General features: G+C 30.4%; 1 long non-coding RNA gene across 1 annotated transcript; it reads right to left on the bottom strand.

Annotated features, from left to right (window-relative positions):
• Nucleotides 1–791: 791 nt before the first annotated feature.
• LOC127175714 (uncharacterized) lies at nucleotides 792–6,327 on the bottom strand. Its single transcript, XR_007829025.1, has 3 exons — nucleotides 6,221–6,327; nucleotides 2,751–2,831; nucleotides 792–1,043 (listed from the first exon to the last, which is right to left on the bottom strand). It is a non-coding gene; the product is annotated as an uncharacterized LOC127175714 (long non-coding RNA).
• Nucleotides 6,328–6,614: the final 287 nt, after the last annotated feature.

The raw sequence follows: 6,614 nt of genomic DNA, 5'->3' as shown, positions 1-6,614 counted from the left end.
CCAGAATCAATCTGCCATGAATTGGGGCTGAAGACCACAATCACACTGTTATACAGGTGTGTTGATGTCGTGTTTGTGTGGGAATAACAGAAAGACCTAGACCTAGCATTTCAAAGTTAGTTCAGTCAGTTTAACTCTCAGCATTTGACAACATATGACTGATAATATGATTTCAGACTTAAAAATATAATACAACATAGTTAAAGTTCAGTTAACACGGTTGACATCTAAGTGGGAAGAAAATCCTAGTTAAGACATTATCTACTTCTATGGATTTTGTCTTACAGTGTGGTATTAGACACTATATTGTATAATCTTACATATTTATGACTGTTAAACACCAAGTGTCATAGGTGGTTTAAAGTTTGCCTGCTGTTTTTTTGTGCATTGTCTATAAACCCATTGTTTTAATACGGCAAAACATTTATAAGGTTAGAATTGTGAGATAAATTTCAAAATTTAAAAAAAAAAAAACGAGAATTCCAAGTACATTTCAGAATTTTTTTGGGGAAAAGGATAGAATTACGAGATATAAATTGCAAAAAAAAATAAGAATTGCAAGACACATTTAAGAATTTTGGTAGGTGGGAAAAAGGGTAGAATTGCGAGATTAAATTTCAAAATGTCAAAAAATGAATTGCAAGAGATACATTTCAGAATTTTGGAGGGAAAAAAATAGAATTGCACAATATAAATTTCAAAATTAAAAAAAAAATTAGAAATGCAAGATGTACATTTCAGAATTTTGGGGGGAAAAAAAGGATAGAATTGCGAGATATACATTTCAAAATAAAAAAAAAAAAAAAGAGACGGACATCTATGAGTATGAGCGTGCAACATCTCACCTGTTTGCTTTCCAGATTGTCATGGGCAGATTGCTGTGCGTCACCACGCTTCTGACTCATTACAGTAAGATGACAAGAGCGACAGAGTGTGTTTTCAGTGTAATGGAGAACACAGGCCAAATAAACGCCACTGCTGCATAAGGACTGATGGAGAGAATGATTTCACGCAAAGCTCAGCTGTCAGGGGACTTCAGCTCTCTGAAACATAATGAAAAAGCAGAATACAAACACTTGAATTCAAATAAAGATCATTTCTCGTACATGAGGGAAATGGTGAAGTAAGGGAGAAATAAACTCCCACAGACTGGATTCGAATACAGCAGAAATGTGAAAGGTTGATGAGCTTGTCAGGACGCTTTCATACAAACTGACATCATATGAACATTTTTGGCTCTCAGAGACACCAAACACCAGTGAATCGTCACGTTTAAACATTCTTGTTTGATTCCCTAATGTTTATATGTATATTGGAGATCTTGCTAAAAAATACAAAATTCAACAGGGAACAATTCATATCAGGTTTCTTGATGAAAGGAAGGCATTACAGTATCGAGAAAATGTCTAAACTAACTAACATTTAAACTAACAATAATATAAAAATATAAATAACATTAGATTATATAAAATTAATAATATTTAAGAAATTATTCTGTATTTTATTTACAAAAAATTATTAACCACATATACATATTATATATATATATATATATATATATATATACACACTAAAAATGTTAAACTTATTTATTAAATGCTATCATATATAATAATATCATATATAAGGGTCAAAGACGTTAAGATGTCCACGTCAAAAGAAATTTACAATAGTGATTTTATGCCCATAGAAAGCACATTAAATGCAAATAAAGTGTCTAATTTTAAGGCTGCGAATAAGTTTTTAGAGAATAAAATGTCAAAATTTGGTTAAAATAATGTAGCTTTGTTATTTAGTGCAACACAATATTTATATAAAAAGTCAAACATGCTTATTCTGACTTGTACATATTAAAAATATACAAAAGAATATGGGAGCGTATTAAATTTTATTGTGTTTTAAATGAGTAAAAAATTATTCTTACTGACAAACGGGCAAAACCTAGGATAGTGGCAAATCTTTAAAAAAAAAAAAAAAAAAAAATGTATAATTACAACTAATTAGTATTTGGGGTAAAAGTAATTTGTCTCTTAATATGTCATAAATTGATTTTTTATTGTAAATATGCCTGATAAGATTGTTACACTGAATGACATTTTACTGGGTGTCTTCTGTAAATTTGGGGAAAATTTATGTTATTTTTTTTTTGCTCAGAAAAACAAAAACAAAAATGCAATTAAATTAAAGAGAATTGTTTTTTTTGTTTTGTTTTTTTTTTTTACAAATTTTGGGAAAAACAACAACAATTTAAGGCAGTATTACACTTATAACAAATAAATAAAGTGTACATACATACACATATACACACTTGTTTTTTTTTTTTTTGCAAGATATAAAAAAAAAAAATGCAAACAAATAATATTTATAGTAATTTAAAAAATTATCATTATGTGTTTTTTTGGGGGGGGGGAAATGGGTTTCCTGACTTTTCTATTTATCATTGTTCAAACCATTACAGAAGAAATAATTTCCCATCTTTCATTTCTGGTTTAAAAGTGTAGAAAAGTATGACAGATTCTTATAGTAGAAGTATGGAGTTCTTCAACTGTGTTACTGTTTAATGTTAAAAACACAAGTGAGAAATTAATATTAAGTAATATTTTTCTCTGAGCGCATGTGTACAGATGAAAACAATCTGACATGGAGAAAAAAAAAAAAAAAGACTTAAACCTGAACTTCTGAGTTAAAATGTAATCCTGACAAATGTTCCTTCATTTCTGTAATGTAGAGCGTGTGTGGTTATTTCTCACCTGATGGTACAGTGAACACAGAGATGTGATATCAGATCCGACCACCAGCATCATCCATCTGCAGCACTTCATCACAGCTGACTGTAATGGAAATGTGATGCTTTTATGGTTTTGCATTGAGAAAACGCATGTGCTCAATGATGATTCCCACTGAAAACAGACGAGCTTAGAGTGTTTAACACACGACTACAAAACCAGCCAAATCAACAAGTCTGTTAGCATAAGAAACACACTTGGAAGACAGAGAATAAAATCTGTTATGAATTTGATTAAGTTTAAGAAAAAAATATCATGGACAGAAAATATTAATGGCCAATAAAAAAGTTTGTTGTACAAATGAAACATCCAACCAATACTGTCCTGGTTATTTGCATTAGACTAGTTGTGAGACAATTTGTGTTTGACCAATTAGACTTTACATTTTCAACATGCAACAACACTACAAGATGACATGTTTCTGAGCTTGAAACAGTCATCTTGGATGAGAAGGAAATTCACATGGATGTTAATAAACAAATCTCAGCACTCATTCTCAAACAGATTGGGAAATCAGAACATGCACAGCTCAACCAGACCACATGCTGCTAATGAAATGACAAACAATTAACACAAAACACACTGCAGAAACTGATGCTTCTCTGTATTTGTGCCTGGTTTTCCAGTGCAAATATCTAAACAGATGTTAAGTCTTGTTCTCTGAGTTATCTATCAATATTGAGGGAGTTTATGCTAAAAATTCTACCAATGTGGTCAGAATGATATACTTGTATTCTCATTTGTTTACGTAGATTTTTCTTATTTTTTACTCATGTTTTGTCATTTTGCATCTCAAGTCATTTTTCCTTTACTGTAAAAATATCTAAACATTCTTAAATCAAGATACATTTATTTGGGATGCAAAGAGATGTAAGATGAGAAGTCTTGATTAATTAAAAAAAAAAAAAAAAAAACTAAACTAAACTACTTCCACCCAAACTCTGGAACAGCCTTCCTGATAACGTTCGGGGTTCGGACACACTCTCTCTGTTTAAATCTAGATTAAAGACACATCTTTTTAGCCAAGCATTCAAATAATGCATCTCATAAACTTTTCCTGCAGCTATATCTGATCAAATGTTCATTATTAATCTTTTAGCTCTGGTTTAACAAACCTTCCTTTTCTTAGTTTGAACAGCAGCTACGCTAATTATGTTCCTATTTGTTCTGTGTTGGTCCTATATGTTTTTGCCATGGGATTGACATCCCATGGTAACTAGGAATTCACAAGCTCCAGTGTGGATCCAGAACACTTAAGAAGAGATGATGCCAACCCCACAGAGGACTTCAGATGATGCCAACCCTGAAAACATACAGCACTACCGAATTCTGCTACTAATGTATTAGTGTTCTTTGTCTGTTTGATTACATCATTAATTGATCTTTACCACACATCTCTGCCATATGTACATCAAGCTACTACTACATGTATTGTAAAAATGTCAAATGTCAAAGCTGCTTTGCAACGATATGTATCGTGAAAAGCGCTATACAAATAAATTTGAATTTGAATTTGAATTTAAATAATAATAATAATAATAATAAATAAATAATTCAAAGGGAATATGAGATCAGCATTCTGGCAGATTTATTTATTTATTTATGTACCCCTATGGCAGATATTTTTTCTCATCCTTTGTCTTTTTTTTTTCTCAAATAAATGTTTTCTGGTACAAATATCTAAACGTTTATAAACAGATAATTGCTAAAGATGCAAAAAGGCATCAGAAGTATTGTCTTGTTTTCTGATTAATTTGATAAAAATTAAGTAAGCTTATACTTAAAATGAAAAATATATAAATAAATACAATAAATAAAATCTGCCAGAATTCTGAACTTGTTTGTATTTGAATTCATATTTTTTATGACCCCATTGGCAAATATTTTTTCCTCATCGTATGTCTTTTTGCACCTCACATAATTGTTTTCTGGTACAATTAAAGAGATATTTGTTAGAGATGCAAAAAGGAATCAGATAAGTATTTCCTTGTTTTCTGAATAATTTAACAAAAATTAAATGAGTTTATACTTCAAATGAAAAATAAATACATACAATAAAATAAATAAATAAATCAATCTGCAGAATTCTAAACTTGTTTTCTCTTTGAATTAAGTTGTTTTTTTTTTTTGGGGGGGAGAGACAATGGCAATTTTTTTTTTCCCCTCATCTTGTCTTTTTGCATCTCAGATAAATGTTTTCTGGTACAAATATCTAAACATTCAGAAATAAAGAGACATATGTGAGATGCAAAAAAGGCATCTGATAAGTCTTGTCTTGTTTTCTGATTAATTTAACAAAAAATAAATTAGTTTAAACGCTAACTAAATAATAAATAAATAAAAATGAATACAAGATCAGCATTCTGGCAGATTTATTTATTTATTTATTTTGTTTATTTCTGGACCCCTATAGCAATTTTTTTTTTTTCCTCAAATAAATGTTTTCTGGTACAAATATCTAAACGTTTATAAACAGATAATTGCTAAAGATGCAAAAAGGCATCAGATAAGTACTGTCTTGTTTTCTGATTAATTTGACAAAAATTAAGTAAGCTTATACTTAAAATGAAAAATAAATAAATACAATAAATAAAATCTGCCAGAATTCTGAACTTGTTTTTTCTTTGACTTATTTTTTTTTTTTCTGACCCCGTTGGCAAATATATTTTTTTTCCTCATCTTGTCTTTTTGCATCACAAATAAATGTTTTCGGGTACAAATATCTAAACATTCATAAATAAAGAGACATTTTTGAGATGCAAAAAAAGGCATCCGATAAGTCTTGTCTTGTTTTCTGATTAATTTACCAAAAATAACTAAGTTACAATAACTAACTTACAATGAGATTAAAAATATATATATATCTACCACTGTGGTCAGAATGCTAAACTTATTTTTTATTAACTAATTTTAATTAAGTTTATTTTTCTGACTCCACTGGCAGATTTATTTATTTACAAGTATCTAAACTTTCTTGAATCAAGATACATTTACTTAGCAAAATTACAAGTCTTGTTTTCTGAGAAATTTATCAAAATTAAGTGAGATTAGGCTTCAAAAAAACATGAAAAATTAAAAATAATAATAAAAAAATCCTTTAAACTAAGTTTATTTTTACTACTATTATTATTTTTTATATTGTATTTTTCTTTTTAGTTTTTGTTTTTTTTCTCTTATTTTAAGCCTAAACTTTATTTTTAAACTCAATATATCGGAAAACAAGACTTAAGACTTCTTAATTTTGCTTTTTAAGTACATTTTGATTTGAGAATGTTAAAATATTTTTACTGGAAAACCAGACCAAAATACAGAAGAAGAGCAGCACTTTTTGCAGCGTGTACAGTTAGATAATTATTATGGGTAAGTTAAGATACATTAACACCTAAATGTTTTCCTGGTCAATGAAATCACATGGAGGTGTGTGAGGAACTCACTGGGACACACTACAGTCCAGACTCAACCTGCATCTTTTACACGAGCACCACAGAATGACACTCGCTTCAGGACGTCCTCACTGCTGCGGGAGGTCCTGCGGGTGGAGGGACAGATGGGCGGTGAGGAGGCAGGTGAGCTAATGGAGTCTGGAGCAGCAGGCTGCCATCTGGACCCGACCTGTAATTGAAGCACTACTGAGAGGCCGTTCAGAAAGCATCAGTTCAGAAAAGTGTGCGTTTGGCTCTCCTGACACCCGACACAAAACACAATGACGACAGACCAGACATGATGCTTCCTGCAGAAAACAGAAGCAGGAAGGGTTAATGCCATTCTCTTTTAAACTTACAAATTTTCAAATGCTTCTTGAAAAATGTGTATGCAAATTTAAAAATG

This window comes from Labeo rohita, chromosome 13 (genome assembly GCF_022985175.1).
Source record: "Labeo rohita strain BAU-BD-2019 chromosome 13, IGBB_LRoh.1.0, whole genome shotgun sequence".
Taxonomy (NCBI): domain Eukaryota; kingdom Metazoa; phylum Chordata; class Actinopteri; order Cypriniformes; family Cyprinidae; genus Labeo; species Labeo rohita.
The sequence above is the reverse complement of the archived record's forward strand: the minus strand, read 5'-3'. Positions and strand labels throughout refer to the sequence as shown.